The sequence below is a fragment of the Dama dama genome, chromosome 7 (assembly GCF_033118175.1).
Source record: "Dama dama isolate Ldn47 chromosome 7, ASM3311817v1, whole genome shotgun sequence".
In the NCBI taxonomy this organism is placed as follows: domain Eukaryota; kingdom Metazoa; phylum Chordata; class Mammalia; order Artiodactyla; family Cervidae; genus Dama; species Dama dama.
Window position 1 is genome coordinate 2,858,128 of NC_083687.1, and position 20,768 is coordinate 2,878,895.

Sequence of the window (20,768 nt, forward strand, 5' to 3'; positions counted from 1 at the left end):
GCGGGGCAGCTCCCGGGCGGCTCCACGGCCTTCTGCAGAACTCGGCGCAGGCGCCGGGCGGAGAGCTTAGCCGAGCCTCTGCGAGGTCAGCGGCGCGCAGAGGGCGTGAGCGGCGAGTAGCGGCCGGCGCCTGGGGGTCGGGGGTCGTGTGGGCGGCGGACCGGGCGGGCGCCTGCGCGGGGCGGGCGGCCGGGGAGCGCGGGCCGGCGTCGGGGGAGAGCGGGAGCGCCGCCGGCGCACCGGGGCGAGGGCGGCGGGTGAGCGGCGAGCCTGGCGGGTCGGGGAGCCGGGAGCGTGAGCTGGGAACGTGGGAGCGGCGAGCCGAGCCCGCACCGCAGGGGGCGTGTGAGCCAGAAACGGGGCCCTGTCATTGGGACACGGGCGCCGGCCTGAGCCGGGAGGGCGGGCGGTCGTCCTCGCCTGAGGGGCGGGCAGCTGGCCGTGGAACCCGGGCCCCTTCCGCGAGGGCCCGGCGGGAGCCGGGAGAAAGGTGCGAGGCGCCAGCGGTGGGCTTGGCCAGTGCCTGGGCCCTGCCGCCGCCGGGCTCCTAATTGTTTTTAATTTGAGGATAATGACAATATCCTGATTTTCCTACCCAACACTTTGGCTTCTGAAGTGACATTTATCTAAAAACTGCTGCATTGTTCCAGGTCAGTCTGTAGCCACATGTTTGTGTTTCTTCCTTCCGTTCTCCCCTCCGTGTTTATTGGAGTAGAGTTGATTTACAGTATTGTCTCAGTGTTGGCTGTGCAGCGAAGTGAATCAGTTATGTGTCTATATGTGTATCTGCTCTCTTTAGAAACGCTTTTTTCCATGCGGGCTGTCACAGAATGTGGCGTCCCCTGTGCGGTACAGTTGGCCCTCGTTCGTTATGTTTCATTCACAATAGTGTGTAGTGTCTGTGTCAGTCCCAGCCTGCCAGCCACATGTGTGTTTCTTTGGTGCATGTGTGTGTGTAAAACTGCTAGAGAGGGTCAGAAACAGGCTGAATTGTGGGGTTTTTTTGTTTCTTTGTTTGATTTTTTACCTCTTCGGCCTTGAAAAGATAGTTCTTGAAACTTGAAAGTATTACTGCATTTGGATTGTCTAGTTGATCTGCAAGGAACATTTCAAGAGACACAAAAGCATGGGGGGTAGTGATAAATATGTTGCCTTATGACAACAGCAGTTTGCTTTAGTGATATTTTAACAAGGGCTTCCCTGGTGGCTCAGTTGGTAAAGAATCCGCCTGCAATGCAGGAGATCCTGGTTTGATTCCTGGGATGGGAAGATCCCCTGGGAGAAGGGAAAGGCTACCCACTCCAGTATTCTGGCCTGGAGAGTTCTATGGACTATATAGTGCAGGGGGCCGCAAAGAGTCAGACTCAACTGAGCGACTTTCACTTCCATGCTAATAATACGAAGCATTTTGGATGTGCAGAGTACCTTTATGGCAGTCGTAGTTGAAGAGACAGAAAGTAAGGCTGCCCTGTTTGAAGGTGGCACCAATGGAAGGAGATAGGAAGGGCCTGCTCTCTTCGTTGCAGGCGGCTGCTGCCTGGTGATCCAGCACGGTGCCTGAAGTCAGCATCCTGGTTCTGACACTTACCAGCTGTGGGATCTTGGCAAAACCTGTCTTACCGGGTTAAATGTGGGCAGTTTTTAAAAGTAGGATATTTTCTTAGAAAGGGTTTAGGAAATCTTCAAGCACCTGAGTATTAATTTTAACAGAGTATCTATGGGAGCCTTCCACAGAAGTATGTGGATCCTTTATCTGGAGCTGCTGGCCAAAGAGGAAAAAAGATATTAAATGGACAAATCCAGAAGAACTGGATTTGATAGAAAACTCATTGACAGAATGTTGAATTAAACTGGGACTGCTGACATATTCTAATAGCCAGAGAAAATCACCTGTTGGACGTCTAGTGACGAAAAAGATGAGGAGGGAAATAGTGTATCTTACCAGGTGTCAGCCACAGATTAAATTGAGATTGCCATTTAAGGAGCTAAGTTATGAGTTCCTGGACTTCCTTGGTGGTCTGGTCCAATGGTTAAGACTCTGTGCAGTTAAGACTCTCCAATGCAGGGAGTGCAGGTTCGATCCCTGGTCAGTGAACTAGGATTCCATCTGATCCATGGCCAAAAGGAAAAAAAAAAATATCTGTTTCAAGATATTCTACAACCTCAGGAAGGTTGAGAAATAAGAGGAAAGAGGGGATGAAAGATGAGGGAGGCATAGGGCACAGGGAGGAAATGAAGTGAAGGAGATGGAAGCAAGGGTCTCTGGGGAAGGTGAGAAGCAATGAGATAGGTCTTTAGTAAAAGGGAGAATGCTTGGCATGGGCGATTAATTTGAAGTGAGCTTGTCTGAGAAGAACTCAGAGTTTTCCCCATCTTACTGTTCTCTTGGCTGTTAGAAGGCATTCAGGATTGAGGTCCCTGGGCATGCAGAGCTGTGTGTAAGCCTCTGTGCAGGAACACGGGCATAGGTACTCGTCTGTAAATGTGTGCAAATTAATGTCATATGAAATGTTACTTCTTTATAGGATGGTGTCACGTAGGCCAAAACAAGAGAACTGGAAAGGAGAGAGCAGGGGTCATGATGGGGAGATCAGGGAACCTACAAACTGATACAGTGTCCACTGGAAAGTTTCCAACTTCTAATGCAGTATCAGTTTGGAGGGAGGCTAAGATTTTATAAGAATTAATTTGAAGTCATGTAGAAGCAGACTCAGTGTAGACCAGAGTTTCTCACATTTGAATTAGTTGCCTGGGGACCTTGTGGGAAGTGCACTTGCTGAGCAGGAGGTCTGAGATTCTGTGTTTCTAGCAAGCTCTCTGAGTAGCAAGGATATAGCCTTGCCTTTAGAGACATCTGGAAGAAGAGCATTGGATAGTGCAGGACATAACAGGATCAAGAAAAAGCATTATTTTGTTTTTCTTTCCGAGCGTGTTTATAGCCAGAGGGAAGCAAGGAGTTGAAGTAGCAATTACAGGTGTAAGATACCATTGTTAAGCAAAGGGAAAAAGAAGTGGTGGAGATGATCCATAGAAAGACTGTAAAGGGGGAAGAATTAAGACCACAGATCCAGAGATTACCCTTTGGAGAAGAGCGATTCTAGTGAAAGGAGGAAAGGAAGAAAGGAAGTCCTTAGGGAGGTGAGTTTGGAGTTGATGAGGACACTTGAGAGAATTCCTTCTAGATGGCTTCAGTGTATTTACATTGAAAAGAGATAAAATCATCGTTGCTCCAGAGAATACTGGGGGTTGGGGAGAAGGGTGGTGGTGCTAGAAGTAGGGGAAACCCCAGCCACTCTAAGTAACTCTCAGGCATCAAAGGTATATGTTGTATTGATATTTGTTATTTGAAGTAGATTAATTTGAATATGGAAGGCATTGACTTTCTTTTTCTTTTATTTAAGATAACTGAGTTTTTGGCAGTTGTTTCACAGAAATCCTTTGAAGCATTAGCATGATGTAGCAAACCAAACTAAGTTTTCAAACAAAACAGATGAGTAGGGTTCATTCCCTAAGTGCTAGAGTTGTCATTTTCAATAAACACTACACTGATTTTGAAACATGCAAGATTTTTAATATCTAATAATTTTGTGGCAATTAAATTATTCATATAGTTCTTATGGAATACAGAATAGGGAACAGATTGAGTGAATCGATGTAAGTCATACTAGAAAAGTAAAAAGTAGAAAAAATGAGACACACTAGTTAGCATCTCTTCATGAATGGCAGTGCCGTGTAAGATACAATAAGCAGTGAAGGAGTAGTGAGTTTGAGGGGAGAGGAGGACGTGGAAGTGATTCTCTGACATAAGAGTTTGTAGGAGGTAGTCAGAGTTGTATTCTTACTCACATTCTAATAAATGGAGACTTTGTTTTCAGATTTTTCAGATTGGGATTCTCCTAGTTTGAGCCTCAATAATGAGACTTGTCAAAGAGCCAGGCATTTGCAAGTTGATGATCAGTGTCTGTTGATTTCACAACCAATGACCAAAAATCAGTCAGCATCCACAAAACTGGAACAGATGACCTTGTTAGGTAGTTAGAATAGGAAAAAAAGTGTCCAGAACGGCGGTGGCCGAAAGACAAGGAAGGGTAGAGCCCACAAAGGAAGGTCCGAGGACCAGAGTGAGGACCTCAGTAGAACAAACAGTACTGCTGGCTAGCCCAATTTATATGGGGAAGCCCATGGGGAGGAAAAAAACATCTAAAAAGAGGAACCAAAGGGCCGGGGGTGTCTCCCCCATGCGTATGGGCTCTGACTCTCTCTCTCTCTCACCCTCTCTTCTCTTTGCGTCTTTTGCGTCAGCATGCCCTCACACCTCCAGGATGTATTTTCCAAATAAAACTGAGCTGTAACATGGAGCTATAACACATTCAGAGAGCTGTGACGCACCGAGAGGTTTAACGTCTGTTGCTTCAAATTTTTGCTGTGACAAGATAGGACCAGGGAAATTACACACTCCCTTGACAACCTTAATAGATAAAGAAAAGGTGAATATTGGAGTGATGTTTCTGGTAGGGAATCACATGCTCCATCAGCTGTGCAAGTCTCAGCTGCCAGAACACAGAGAAAGCAAACAAGGCAGTGACGAAGCCCAGAGCACTCAGCCCTGGGCCACCTGGGCACCGACATTTCCAAAATTAGATGTTGTGGCAAAACCTACTGTGTGCTGACTGCTTTTATGCAACCTGCAGCCAAACAGTATTTCTTAGAAAGGTGTTTGCATTCTTCCTCTGACCATAGTAAGAGAATCCATGACAAAGAGAGTTAGGAGAAAGTAAATTCGTTTAGGCTATCATGTAGCATACCTGAGAGTGGGTAGCAGGATTATATTTAGAATTTTGCATCTAGTTGGGAGACCTAGGTAGACATCTAGAGATTGCCTTCTCAAAATGTGGCTTCGTAGCCATATTTTTGCATAGCTCTGAATTCATAAGTATTAGCTATAAATTATATTCAGTATGACTGCAGGAGCACCTCTGAAGCCAAATGCTAAAATATTTCTTGTGTTTTCTATGACATTATATATTTTAGACTTGGCTTTCCCAGTGATAATGGGAGGCATGGGAAATTGCTCCATAGTACCTCCTCAGGTGTACCTATCTAACATATCAACTTGTTTTATTATTTGTAATGAATTAATAGTTCGGAAGGAATGTTGGTTTTAAGGAGTGCTGTATCTTTTAAAAGCAGTATATAGAAAAGCAATTCTTATTCTACTGGGATGCCCAGTCTATTGAGTAACCACATCTAATACATGTTGTCCATGAATATCAATTAATTTAATTCCTTCAATCTGTCATACAATCAGGGCTATAGTAAGAAATCATACACTGTTTCGTTTTTCACTCCTATTGGTTTTTCTTTTCTTTCCTCACCTATAGAACTTCCCTTTGCATTTACAAGATTCTCAGTTATCTCCTAGAATAGTGACTACAAGCTATCAACTCAAAGTGTTTGTGTGTGTGTGTGTGTGTGTGTGTGCTTACATCTCTACAAGTGACTTGTTTCCTCTTATTTCTCAGTGAGCTTAGTAGGTCCAAGAAGCACAAATTCAAATAAATCACCTACCTGAATCCTTTCAACACTGGAAGAAGTGACATAGGAAAACCACGAAATAAATAGAAGCAACTTCAGACAGTTCATGCAGATTCTCAATCTCTTCTCAGTCGCTATCTTTTATAGAGTAACCAGCAATGTCTACTCATTTAGGGTCCCAGGATTTGTACATGTATTGATTTCATATAGATTTATTCTGTACTTGACCTAGAACATTTTATATCCTAAATATTTCTGGAACCATTCCCCAGTATAGGCCTGCATCACCTTTTTTTTTTTTTTTTTTATTAATGCCTTCAGATTCTTCTGCCTCCATTTATTTGTATGCCCGTCAGATTCATCCCCTGTAGTGTTTACAGTCACCTGTCTTAAAAGCACATGTGACCATAAACCACTCCTCAAATCGCATTAATATGTAGACATCTTACAGCGACGGGTGATGCTTTCATAGTCTGACTTGTGCCTGACTCTCCATCTCTCGCCCTTTCTGTCCTTTGCTCTGGAATCCTGAGCTGCTGCTGACGCCCCCTCACCCGTCCCTGCGCTCTGGACAAATGTTCAGCCTCTCCTGTCCGCTTCTGTCGCTGTCTTGCTGCAGCCTTCTGTGCGCTCCCTCTCCTGCCCGCTGTTCCCGTGAACTGCCGAAGTCTGCACTCAGGCAGTCTCTCTCGAAAAGCCATCCCTGACCCCCTTTGTCTACATTTCTCTTTAAACTCCAGTGTCTAGTACTGAGCAGGAACCCCCCCAAATAATTATTGAATAAAAGAACTGAAGACTTATGTATACCAGGGTGATGTTTAAGAGCTTGTCCTCTGCAGTCTAAGAGCCAAGAGGGTAGACATGTGAAGAAATAACTTACATTCAGGTGACGAAGATACACTTGAAAACTCTATAAAGTCCTAAGGAACTTTAGGAAAGAGATACCTGTTTATCTGGGGAATAAACAGCTATAATCAAGGAGAAGTTTACAAAGCAGGCTGAGCCTTAAAAGGTGAAAAATAATTTGTTGGGAAAGAAGCATTTCAATTTAAGGAATTCAAAAAAGGAAAAAAAAGTAACAGGAATTTTGTAAACCATGAATAATGTTGCAGTTGAAGCTTGTCATGTTGTTATAAATGTCCTGCTATGAAGTAGAGATGAGAAGATAGTGTGGTTTTATGTGTCTGTCCAGTATTTTGAAATTTTGTTTGGTTTCTGATTGTTTTGTTCACTGATGTTTGGATGAATTTATGAATGAATCTTTGAGATGTTTGTGTGCCTGTAACCTGATGAATTCTGGTATCTCCCAAAAGGTTTCTTGAAGTTTTAGATCATTGGAAGTATTTCTGAAAGAAGTAAATATTCAGCTGAAGATTAAGATTGGTATAAGCTGTCATTTGATGCAATGTTTTAAATCTATGTTTTAAATATTCTGTCTTTTATCTAAATATTCTAGGTAATTTTAACAAAACGTACAGATTTGTCAGCAGAACTAGACTTAGAAATGACATGAGAGGAAGAACAAGAAAAATCTGATGGAGAAGAAAATAACCATTCACAGGTATGTGAAAGTGTAAATTTAAATTTCTGGTTTAATACTATTTTCTAGTCTTTAACAACATGATACAGTTTGCAACCAAGTTCATAACAAAGAAAATTACCTTTCAAAAGTAGACTTTTAGAATCAACAGATGATCACTTAAGTTTTTATAGCACTTCAATTAGAAAACTTAAAATATTGTTAGAGTCTACTGTAATTTATAGCTTGTCTTTGGAATTTAGGCAAAAAAACTCTCCTGACTACTGTTTACTTCTTCCATTTTTATAATTTCTTTACATGGTAAAGAAGGTGAGATCAAATACCAAATCATAGGATTAAAGAGTTGAATTTATGAACAATAGGACAATGATGGTCCCTGACCTAGATATGTGTAGAGAGAAATCATTGCCCGTGGTCAGGGTTTTCTGTTGAAATTGCCAGTCACTGATGCCAAGACTGAAGATTCATTCTGTCTGATATCTCAGCATAGTTGACTTCAGTTCAGTTCAGTTCAGTCTCTCAGTCATGTCCAACTCTTTGTGACCCTGTGGACTGCAGCATGCCAGGCCTCCCTGTCCATCACCAATTCTCGGAGTTTACCTAAACTCAGGTTCATTGAGTCAGTGATGCTATCCGACCATCCCATCCTCTGTCGCCCCTTCTTCTCCCGCCTTCAGTCTTTCCCAGCATCAGGGTCTTTTTAAATGAGTCAGCTCTTCGCAACAGGTGGCCGAAGTATTTGTTTCTGCTTCAACATCAGTCCTTCCAATGAACACTCAGGACTGACCTCCTTTAGGATGGACTTAGGGATGAGCATTCAGCAACAGAGTGGATCATAGAATCAGCCCAACTGCCTATTAAAAGTATTGAACCTTCCAGATTGGACCTTTGTTGTTAGGGTACAAATAATAACTTTATAGTTTATTTCATTACCAGGTGGGAAATCAGTAAATATTATTAAAAATGCTTTATCCACTTTCATCGGTGGCTGTTAGGATTTAATATAACTGAATGTAGGGGCTTCCCAGGTAGCTCAGCTGGTAAAGAATCCACCTGCAATGCAGGAGACCCCAGTTCAATTCCTGGGTCAGGAAATTCCCCTGGTGAAAAGGCTAGGATACACACTCCAGTATTGTTGGGAGATCTGGGTTCAATCCCTGGGTTGGAAAGATCTCCTGGAGGAGGTTGTGGCAACCCACTCCATGTTCTTGGCTGGAGAGTCCCCATGGACAGAGGATCCGGGCAGGCTACAGTCCTAGGGGATGCAAAGTGTCAGACAGGACTGAGTACACACATAACTGAATTTAAGCAGATAATATGTATTGATGTATAACATTATCATTATATATACTTTGCATTAATTTAGGAATTGGTTTCTCTTTCTGATTGGTGTTAATAGATTTTGGATCATCATAATATAAAGTTTGTCTGTTCTCCAAATATTAGTCCTTTAAAAAAAAAAAAAAAAAAAGCTTTCAAATGTGCTGTAGGGACTCCTTGTTTAAGATATAGTGAGAGGAAATATTTTTAAGGGAAGCCAGCATTTATAACATTAAAAATCATCTCCTAATTCATTTTTGGTAGATTTAATATACATGAATTAATTCAAACAAACAGGGACAAAATTGGATTTTGAGTTCAGGTTTTTCTCCTATTTTCGGGTAAGGCAAGTTACTTTTCACCTAACCGCAAAAGGGTAAGGTGAGGACGAGGGCCTTTGGCCAGGAGTCGTTTCAGGGCCTCGTCCCCTTGGCAGCTGAACTGTAGCAAATACACGTAAACAGCTGTACAGGCGCTATTTCCTGGGACAGGCAGCGGAGAACTGGATGGTAACTGAAGGGGAATAGGGAGTTCACAGGAGTTTCCTATTTTATATTCAGAGGGGAGCTTTTAGTGTATATATGCTACTAGAAATGAGCCAGCAGAGGACGTGTTTATTGAGTTGAATCTTGTTTCCGTTTCCAGTGTTAGAAAGCTTATTGATTGTATGACATTATCTTTAAGCTATTAACAGTAAACTAATTGTACACAGTACTTCTGTTCATATATAGTTTTGTGGTAAGGGCTTGTTCATTGGTTCTGAAGTGTAATATCCTTATGTAATTGAATATGCAGATGATTGCTTCAATTAATTCTATCATACATAGATTTTTAAAAATTATAGAATCATGAATATACAAACCCTTAGGCTATACTGAATAGGATTTAATCATTCCTTGGTGATTCTGGATGATCGTATCATCGTGAGTAGCTGCGGTTTTGTAAGGTACTCTGAAACATCACATCATATTAACTTCATTTTGTTTATAGATTCCTGGGAAAAGGGGAAATTTTTGTTTATATTCAGTAGAAAAAGCTATTGACAATCTTTCATTAATTATTATTTTTGGATAATAAAGTTCTAAATTACTAAAACCATGCTTCCCATACTAAGAGTGTCGTTAACACATCTTGTGTGCTCAATAAGTGCATGTCAGATGCATGAAGAAAGAGCAGAATGGTTACATGAATGCCTATTGATGAATTTCTTTCCAAAAAGCAAGTCTTTATTGCAAGTAGATTTCCAATATTGCCTACATGGAAAGATGTTTGATTTTTTTAGAAATATGCTAAGATTCAGAAATCATTAATTATTTATAGCTATTGGTAGGCATGGAATAATAATATAGATTCATTTGCTATGATATTACTTAGAAAGACTTCTTTAAATCTCACTTTCTCAGCATGCTTTGGAGCCGCAGTGTTGAGGCCAGACTTCCTGGGTTTGAACTCTGGGTCTGTTGGTGACCTGCTGTGGGCTTGGACACGGTCCTCAGTCTCTCTGTACCCCATCTTTCCCCGTGTAGAGGACCTCATGCATTACCTGTCTTCGAGAATCACTGTGAGGATCAAAAGTGCCTTCAGATATGGCAAGTGCTGATCATAATGCATAGCGGTTGCATAGGAAGTCCTCAGAAGGCTAATATCATGGTTATTGTGGTTTTCTTAAAAATGGGTTTCTTTCTTATAAGGAATTAAGGAAAACTCTAAGATAGGTTTCACTGCCATAAAAGGTAGTTCTTATTGAAAATGACAACTGCCACAAACCCTGGTATACTGCTTCCTATCAAATAACACAAGTAATGTTATATTTTTCCTTTTCCTTTGATCTAAATTCAATGCTTTATTAGTATTATTCATATATTTTCTTTGTCCATTAATGCCACTCTTATTCATTGTTTAATCTTTTAGTAAAAAATTACTTCCCACTGCAAAGGTTTTATGTAAAAAGCCAAAGTTTAGATATTGTTTGTATTTTTAAATATTTAATATTAGCCTGAAAAGAATCATTTGTTATTTTAGGGCTGCAAAGAAAACATCTAATGAAAAGAATAAGGTATAATAAAAAAGTTAATTATAAAAAATATCATCCTAGTAAAAAATATTTTGTAAAAGGAATAGTGTCAAAACAGAAAATCTTCATATGTTGTAGAGACATACACTTTGAGAACTTAATTTAGAAACACTATTGATCAAATTATCATTTTGATAAAAATCTGTCCTTTTAAGAAGTGTCTGTTTTTCATTTAATGACGAGCTATTTATCACCTTTGTATAGTTAGTATATTTTATAAATATTTTAAGGACATTGTGAAACAGTATTGTTTATATGTAGGTCAAAGCACAGATTAATGACGTGAGCTACCTGAATGACTGAACTCAGTCATCTGAAAGTGCTTCCCAGGATGGTGATGTCTTCACTCTGAGATTTCCACATTGCAAGTAGAACCGCTTGGCTTGAGGTATAAAGGTAGGACCGTGGTGTAAATATCAGTACAAAGCCTGTTTGTGTATAGTGTAGTAATACATGCTCACCTTGTCTAGGACTGCTCTAGAGCTATGGATATTACAGTGCTGTGCATCTTATAGATATGTTTTGTATTAAAAGTGAAAGTGAGTGTGTACGCTGAGCCTATGATCATTGTTACTGTACCTGAATTTATAATTTTATATATATACATATATATGTCATTATTTCATTTCTCTTTCTCTTCTACTAGACTGCAAGCTAAACAAGAGCCAGGAGAATAATGTCTTCCACTTGATAGACACTCAATATTTGTTCAGTGTATGGAGGAGTAGACATGAAAGACACAGTCCTTTATACTCAAAAATTACTCACATCAGTGTGTTTCTTGTTTCTATGTGTTTTCTTCTTGTTGCAGATTGTGTTAGCTTGTTGAAAATTCGGGATGCAATTCTTTCATGTGAAAGATAAATAGAACTTTAAAAAAGCCACTGTGAACTACTTAGAGGAGAAATTTAAAAACTGGAAAATAAGGTCCGTGAGCTACAGAAAGAACTGTCCGAGAGAAAAGAAGTGAATCAGAGTTAGGGCATCAGAAAGTGGAGTGGCAACAAGAGCTTGGCAGCTTGAGATACTGCACATCCTAGTTTTAAAGCGATATATGAACTGTTCTTTACTTCAATACTGCAGAGACCTAGCTGTGTTATAATTTTTAACTTACCCTCTGGGATTTTACAGGGGAGAATATGTCGTTAGTATTCTGGAGTGTGAAATTCATGGAAATAATATAAGTTCTTAACAGTGAATGCTTCTAATGACTTAATGTATATTTTTCCAAATCATCATTTTCATGATCATACAGGAGTCCACCATAACGGAAACCTCATTCACAATTCAACAGATTGACTTTCGATTCTTTTTCACTTTTCTGTATTATGTTTAATCTTACAAGGAACATCTTTTCTACAGATTCATTTCTACATTTCTAATTATTTTGAATTAATTTTCTTTAATAATAGTGTATTATTTGGTTAAAATATGAGAACGTTTAGAAACGGTCTTCGATCCATATTTCTAAACTATTCTTTAGAAAGTTTAGATTACTTTTCATTTCCACCCACAGAAGTATGAAGTAGCCATTTTTCTCAAGACAGAAAAAAAATTTATGCTGTTTTCTTCTTAATCCTCTGCATGAAAACAGTGATCATTATTAAGTGTTCTTCACTGTATTTCCCATCATTTTACTATTTTAAACATTGTGAAGGGGGAATGAAAGTTACTGCAGCAGTGAATAGTCTCATGTTTTTTTTAAGAAGGGCTCTATAAATTTTGCAGATTGACCTTAAAGCAAGAAGAAGAGAATAGAAGAAATGCTGACATGTTATATGAAAAAATTAGGGAGCAGTTAAGAAGAAAGGAAGACCAATATAGTAAAGAAGCTGAAATGAAACAGCAACTTGAACTCACTCTCAGAGCACTAGATGGAACTGAAGACTGAGAAATGATCTGAATCAGGTAGCGTAATCGTTGCTGAAAATTTCAAATTTCTAACACCATTTCATCAATATTATTTATAATATCCCATTTATTTAATATGTATTATTTAGATTTCAAACAAGGTGTTATCCCAACCTAGGTATGAACTGTGACATTCGTAGTTTAAGTGATTAGTTTCTTACTATTCTTGGCTTCTAATAGATGCTCTGTATGTGTTTTCTGAGTGGAGGACTGGATATAACTTGAGGTTAATTATTAACATAATGATTGGCACTTTTGATACATTAGACAAAATAATCTTCTTAATTCCAATCCATGTATTAATTTTGGGTTTCTAAATGTTAAAATACAGTCTAACTTGGCTTGAGACTGTGAAGGAACTAGTTAAATGCTTTTTAAAGAAATTTCCTTTCACAATAATATATCTGCATGCTTTTGCTCTGCGATAAATTTAGCAGACATTTAAATTAAGATCCAAGTTAATCACGTGAGATAAAGATTCTTGTGCTTGAAAAGGCTACTTCCTCTAAACAGTTTTATATATTTTATATTCTGCTTCTAAACTTTTAACTGTTTTTTTTTCTTTTCATGATATGGGCCCAAAAACTTCATATAGTGTCTCTCCAGGTTATGGAAGTGTACCATGACGCTCAGAAGCAGCTTTCTGGAGAACGGAATGCCAGAAGCTTACAGGAGGGAATCCTGGCCAATCACCTTGCCAAAGAAAAGCAGAAAGAAATGGCTGATAAGGAAATGAACTCTTAGGTATTTTCTGTATTCATTTATGTGTGTATGTATCTATGTATGTATGTACTTTATGAACAAAGAGTATGTACCATAGAAAATGTAGAGGCTTGTGAAAGCCTATACATCTATATTTTGAGGAGGGATGACATTTTTCATGTGTCGGATAAAGTAATATCTGTAATTCAGATCCATTTGTCTACAGCAGTCAGGTAGGGACATACGATGACCTCTTCCAAGGAGAGACCTTTAATATTTTCCATAGGAATTGATCTCAGAATTATTGCAACGGTATCAGAGGAGCCGGCACCCTCCTCTGCGCTTTAGGCCAGGAGGACGGCGTGTGCTCCGCCATCGCGAGCGCTGCACAGCCGAGTCCCTCTGCTCTGGGGGGAGCGTGTGCGCCGCTCCATGCCCGTCCTCACCTTCCGTGTCTCAGTCAGAGTCCGCTCCTGGCTCCACTCTCATTTGTGTAACCAGCGCCCTGTCAACGGCCTTTGCACGTCATTTAGTTTTCCAGTTTGTGAAAACTGCAAGATCAGTTGTAAAAACATTTTTGAACACTTTAAAAAGTAACTTCTTCAAAATAAACTTATAAAAGTTCTGCCTACCCCATCCCCCCCAAAAAAACCATACCTCTTGCTACTAACAATAGATACTCTTAATTTTTGGTAATGATTTCACTTCCTTGATAAATCATTAGGGTCGTTTATCACTTCCACTGTTGGTAAGGAGGAAAAGTACAGGCAGTTCAGAGACCATATTTTGGATGTCCTTCTTGTGAGGAAATTAACGCTTTGCTCTATGTAGGGTCCTATTTTAGTACAAGGAACTTTTAAAAACAGTGATAGATATGACATCATATGTATTTAGTGATAATTAATAAGTGTTTTTCATTGTCTTTCACCCTATCTTACTATCTTAGACATTACAAAAAGGTATTGAAAGTTATGGAAGCAGCAAATAATCTCATGGTTGTCTAAGAAGAGCTCTCCAAGTTTTACCTATCACCATCTGTGTATGCACTGTGAGTGAAGTAAGAGGCTTATTCTGTGTTGATGTGTTTGCACCAGAGAAGTGGCCGTGGTCTGATGTACGAAGACAGGTGGAGTTGGAAGACCTGCTGCTTATTATATTTCTAGCTTCTTCCTTCCCAGAGTCGTTATAGCTGATGAGCTAACTGATGTTTCTGTAGAAGTGCTTAGTGCAGCTGTCAATAGGTTTAATTCTTGTAATTGACTATTAAGATGTTAGAACAGTAACATATTCTCAAGAAAAAAACTTTTCACAAAATGAAATCTGTTTAAATATGTACAGAGCTAAGGCTCTTATTGTAGGGCAGCTGCACAGGTTAGGGATCAGATGTATAGTTTTTAAAGCTAGCAAGTGGTGGTGTGTACTGGAGGTATTTCTCATATTTGTTGGGATAGTTTTATTTTTATTCATGTCAATTTGAATTAATTTGGGAAACATTTCATCATTGAATCATTTATTTTTATAGCCTCTCAACTGTTTCAAGGCATCTACTTCTAATACAATCATAATTTGGAACTCAAGTGGTGAGCTTTACCCAAACTCTTCTTGATTTTATCTTCCATCTGCTATTTATGATTTACTTAGAACATTTTTGCAAACGATTTGTTGATAGTTCTCATTTTGAGGGTCAGTTACTATCGTTTAGGTACACGCTTGTCCACTAAAACTGAAGGATGGCAGGATTCATGAGCAGCAGGAATGGAGGGAGTCAGGGACAGGGTTGTAGCGGCTGCATTCCGAAGGCAGCTGTAGGCCGGGTTTTTGAGGCTCCTTGAAGGCATGGGAGCAACCTCATTTTTTAAATTTGATGTTTCTTTTATATTGCAATATAGTTGATTTCCAATTTTGTGTTAGTTTCCTCTGCAGGGGAGAGCTAGTGAGCCTCGGTCTGTCTGGAACATTCCTGAATCCTTCGGGGATACACTCTGTGTGTCAAGCTGAATACCAGACCTAGGGGGCAAAATTTGCATTTTTCTCTCAGGGAGCCCTAACGTGGTGTGGCCTAGCCACTGCTTGAAAATCCATCAAATTGCTGTTTCCTTCCTTCTGACAGAGCTAGCTTTGCTTCCCCCTTTGGGATTTCTGAAGCAAGGGGGCAGCACGAAACACCTCACCTGTGATCCATTTGAGGTGCAAGGTCACCTTGACCAGGTGACCACAGTATGGAACCTGGCCCTCTCAGACACGCTCCCACAGCCTGCTTCCTCGTGGGCAGTACTGCTATGACCTAGGAATGTGTTTGCAAGGCTCGAAAAGTGCAGGGAGACACGCAGCCCTGACTTTGCAATTTAGGCCCTTGGATCAGGCCTGGAGGTCTGACGTCTGAGAAGTGAAACACTTGCTGCAAGATAGAGGCCTGGAAACCCTCTCTGGGGCTGCCTTTCCTGGCTCCAAGGAAGACAGCTTCCCTAGCCGCCTGTGGGCTGAGAGTCACACACGGCTGGAAAGCGCTTGCTTGGAGGTCATTTGTCAGTGGCAGTGGCCCCCGAGCCCCGGTGCCTAGGGAGGGGTCCCACACTCAAAGGGAAAGTCAAAGCGACGTCCAAACGTCTGTTCCATCATGTTTCCTCTGCAGGAGAGATCTAGTGAGCCTAGGTCTTTCTGGAACATTCTTGGATCCTATGGGGACACACTCTGTCAAGCTGGATCCCGGTCCTAGGGGGCAAAATTCACATTTTTCTCTTGGGGAGCCCTAATGAAGTGCGGCCTAGTAAATGCTTGAAAATCCATCCAAGTGCTCTTTTCTTCCTTCTGACAGAGCTAGCTTTGTTCTCCCCTTTTGGATTTCTGAAGCAACGGGGTGGCCCGCAACTCCTCGCCTGGAGCAAGGTAACCTTGAGGAGGTGACCACAGGATGGAACCCATCCCTCTCAGACTCACTCCTGCAGCCTGCATCTTCATGGGCAGTACTGCTATGACCTAGGAATGTGTTTACAAGGTTCGGAAAATTCAGGGGGACACATGGCCCTGACCCTGGAATTTAGGGCCTTGGAGCAGGCCTAGAGGTCTGATGTCTGAGACATGAAACAGTTGCTGTAAGATAGAGGCCTGAAAACACACTCTCTCTGGATGCCTTTTCTTCCTCAAAAGAAGATAGCTTTCCCAGCCTCCTGTGTGCTGACAGTCACCCGCTGCTTGTAAGCATTGCTTGGAGGTCATTTCTGAGTGGCAATGGCCCCTGAGTCCCTACACCTAGGGAGGGGACCCACACTCACAGGGAAAGTCAAAGCAACATCCAAAGCACTGTTCCATCATGTTTCCCCTGCAGGAGAGATTTAATGAGTCTAGGATTGTCTGGAGCATTCTTGGATCCTACAGGGACACACCCTGTGTGTCAAGCTGGATACCGGCCCTAGGGGGCAAAATTCACATTTTTCTCTCGGGGAGCCCTAACGTGCTATGGCCTAGCAACTGCTTGAAAATTCATCCAATTGCTGTTTTCTTCCTTCTGACAGAGATAGTTTGCTCCCCACTTTGGGGTTTCTGAGGCAAGGGGGCAGTCCCCAACTCCTCCCCGGGGGCCCATTTGAGGTGCAGGGTGCCCTCGACCAGGTGACCACAGTATGGGACCTGACCCTCTCAGACACACACCCGGAGCCTGCTTCTTGATGGGCAGGACCACTCTGAACTAGGAATGTGTTTGCAAGGCTCAGAAAGTGCAGGGAGCCTGACTGCATAATTTAGGCCCTTGGAGCGGGCCTGGAGGTCTGATGTCTCAGAAGTGAAATACTTGCTGCAAGGTAGAGGCCTGAAAGCACACTCTCTGTGGATGCCTTTCCTTTTTTGAAGGAAGATGGCTTTCCCAGCCTCCTGCCTGCTGAGGGTCACACACTGCTTGAAAGTACTCGGTTGGAGGTCATTTTTCAGTGGCAATGGGCCCTGAGGCCCTGGCCATTGGGAGGGGTCGCACACTCACAGGGAAAGTCAAACCAACATCCAAATGTCTCTTTCATCACATTTCCTCTACAAGAGAGATCTAGTGAGCCTAGTTTGTCTGGACCATTCTTGGATCCTGTGTGGACACACCCTGTTTCAACCTGTATTCCAGGTCTAGGGGACAAAATTCATATTTTGCTCTCAGGGAGCCCTAACACGGTGCGGCCTAGCAACTTCTTGATAATCCATCCGATTGCTGTTTTCTTCCTTATGACAGAGCTAGCTTTGCTCCCCTTGGGGATTTCTGAAGCAAGGGGTGGCCCCCAACTCCTCTCCTGGAGCCCTTTTGAGGTGCAAGGTGACCTTGATGAGGTGACCACAGTATGGCACCCAGCATTTTCAACACACTCCCACACATTGCTTTCTCATGGCCTGTACCGCTCTGATCTAGGAATGTATTTGCAAGCCTTGGTAAGGGCAGGGTGACATACGGGCCTGACTCTGTCATATAGGCCCTCGAAGCAGGCCTGGAGGTCTGCTGTCTGAGAAGCGATACAGTTGGTGCAAGATAGAGGCCTGAAAACACACTCACTGTGGATGTCTTTCCTTCCTCCAAGGGAGATGGCCTTCCCATCCTCCTGCGTGTTGAGAGCCACACACGGCTTGAAGGCACTTGCTTGGAGGTCGTTTTTCAGTGGAAAGTTCCCCTGAGGCCCTGCCCATTCAGAGGTGTCCCGCACTCACAGGGAAAGTCCAAGCAACATCCAAAGTCTCTTCCAGCACATCTGATCTAGTGAGCCCAGTTCCGTCTGGAAAGTTCTTGGAACCTGTGGGGATACACCAAGCGTGTCAGCCTAGATAGAGACCAAGGACGAAAAATTTACATCTTTCTCTCAGGGGCCTCTAAATTGGTGTGGCTTAGCAACTGCATGAAAACCCATCCAAATGCTGTTTTCATACTTGTGACAGAGCTAACTTTACTCTTCTCCACCCCTTGGAATTTCTGAAGCAAGCAGGTGGCTCACAACTCCTTGCCACTGGCCAATTAGCAGTGGAATGTCACCTTGATGAGGTGACCACAGCATGGCACCCAACACTCTCAGAAACACTCCCGCAACAGTATCCGCAGGAACCATAGTGGAATGAACTAGGAATTTGTTTTCAAGGGTAGAAAAGTGAAGGGAGACACATGGCCTTGACTCTGGAATTTAGGCACTCAGAGCAGCAACTGAGGACTCACATCTTAGAAGCAAAATGGTTCATGCAAGATAGAGGCCTGGAAACACACTCTCTGTGAATGCCTTTCCTTCCTTGAAAGAAGAAAGCTGTCCCAGGATCCTGCATGCTGAGAATCACACACTGCTTGAAGGTCATTTTTCAGTGGCAAGTCCCCTGATGCCATGAATGTTGGGAGGGTTCGCATATTCACAGGGAAAATCAAAACAACATCCATAGGTCTGTTCCATCACGTCTTTTTCTGTAGCAGTGATCTAGTGAGCCTAGGTCTTTCTGGAACATTCTTGGATCCTGCAGGGAAACACCTTGTCGTTCAAACTGGATACAGAGCCTAGGAGCCAAAATTCACATTTTTCTCTTGGGGGACCCTAAAGAGGTACAGCCTAGCAACTTCTTGTAAATCCATGCAATTGCTGTTTTCTTACTTCTGACAGAGCTAGCTTTGCTCCACCCACCCTTTTGGATTTATGACAGAAGTGGGCAGGTCACAACGCCTCGCCTTGGGCCAATTTGCAGTGACATGTTACCTCCATGGAGTAAACACAGTATGGCACCCAGCACTCTGAGACACAGCCGCACAGACTGCATCCTCATTGTCAGTACCTGTATGAACCAGGAATGTGTTTGCAAGGCTCAGAAAGTGCAGGGAGACACACTGCCTTGACCTGGGATTTAGAACCTTGGAGGAGGCCTGGATGTCTCACGTCTTAGAAGCAAAATCCTCCTTTGGGAGGGATCCCACACACACAGGGAAAGTCAAAGCAACGTGTATATGTCTGTTCCATCACGTGTTCTCTGTAGGAGAGATCTAGTAAACCTAAGTATGTCTGGAACATTCTTGGATCCTGCGGGGACACAACCTGTGTGTCAACCTGGATATCGGGCCTGGGGGCACAATTCATAGAATGCTCTCAGGGAGCCATAAACATGTGTGGCTGGGCAACTTCTTGAATATACTTCCAATTGCTGTTTTCTTAGTCCGGAAAAAGCTACATTTGCTCTACCTTTTGGGATTTCTGAAGCAAGCAGGCAGCTCTGAACTCCTTGCCTCAAGTCTATTTGCTGTGTAATGTCACTTCAATGAGTTGACCACAGTACGGCACCCAGCACTCTCAGACACACTCCTGCAACCTGCTTCCTCATGGGCAGTATGACTATGACATAGGCATGTGTTTGTAAACCTCATTAAGTGCAGGGTGACACACGGCCCTGATTATAATTTAGGTGCTAGGAGCAGGCCTGGATATCTCATGTCTTTGAAGCTAATGAGTTCCTGCAAGAGAGAGGCATGAAGACACACTTTCTGTGGATGCCTTTCCTTCCACGAAGGAAGATAGCTTTCCCAGCATTCTGGGTGCTGCGAGTCACACACTGCTTGGAAGCACTTGCTTGGAGGTCAGTTTTCAGTGGCAAGGTGCCCTGAGGCCGTGAGCAGAGACAGGGTTCCCACACTCACAGGGAGAGTCAAAGCAACTTCCAAACATCTGTTCCATCACATTTTCTCTGTAGGAGAGGTCTAGTGATCCTAGGTTTATCTGGAGCATTCGTGGATCCTTTGGGGAAGCACCCTGTGTGTCAACCTGGATACAGGACCTAGGGGGCAAAATTCACATTCTTCTCTTGGGGATCCCTAATGCAGTGTGGCCTAGCAACTGCTTGAGAATCCATCCAATTACTGCTTTCTTACTTCTGATAGAGGTAGCTTTACTCCACCGTTTGCAGTTTCTGAAGCAAGCTGCCAGGTCTTAGCTCTTCGCCTCGGGCCTACTTGCAGTGGAATGCCACCTCAGTGAGGTGAACACGCTATAGCACCCACCACTCTCAGACACACTCGTGCAGCCTGTTTCCTCATGAGCAGTATGACTGTGACATAGAGATGTGTTTGTAAGGCTTGGGAAGTTCAGGGAGATACACGGCCCTGACTCTGCAATTATGTCCTGCAAACAGACCTGGGGTGGGTGTGGTCTCACGTCTTAGAGGCAAAGCCTTTCCTGTAAGATAGAGGCTAGAAAACACTCTCTTTTAATGCCATTGCCTCCTCGGAGGAAGATGGCTTCCCAGCATCCTGGGTGCTGAGAGTCACACTTGGCTTGGAAGCACTTACTTGGAGTTCATTTTTCAGTGGCAATATCCCCAGAGGCCGTGACCATGTGAACGTGTCCCACACTCACAGGGAGAATCAAAACAACTTTCAAAGCTCTGTTCCATCACGTTTCCTCTGTAAGAGAGGTCTAGTAAGCCTAGGTATATCTGGAGCATTCTTGGATCCTGTGGGTACACAGCCTGTGTGTCAACCTGGATACCGAACCTAGGGGGCAAAATTCACATTTTTCTCTCTGGGGACCCTAACGCGATACAGCCTAACGACTGTTTTTAAAATCCATCCAATTGCTGTTTTCTTTCTTCTAATGGAGCAAGATTTGATCCACCCTTTTGGATTTTTGAAGCAAGCGAGTGGCTCGGCACTCCTCACCTCAGGCCCATTTGCTATGGAACGTAACCTCAATGAGGTGACCA

The 20,768-nt window shown here is 42.6% G+C and overlaps 1 long non-coding RNA gene across 1 annotated transcript; it reads left to right on the forward strand.

Annotated features, from left to right (window-relative positions):
* The first annotated feature begins 288 nt into the window (after positions 1 to 288).
* Positions 289 to 15,795, forward strand: LOC133059343 (uncharacterized). The gene is made up of 6 exons (XR_009693515.1): positions 289 to 650; positions 6,992 to 7,096; positions 10,731 to 10,865; positions 12,198 to 12,377; positions 12,987 to 13,124; positions 14,029 to 15,795. It is a non-coding gene; the product is annotated as an uncharacterized LOC133059343 (long non-coding RNA).
* The last annotated feature ends 4,973 nt before the right edge of the window (positions 15,796 to 20,768 follow it).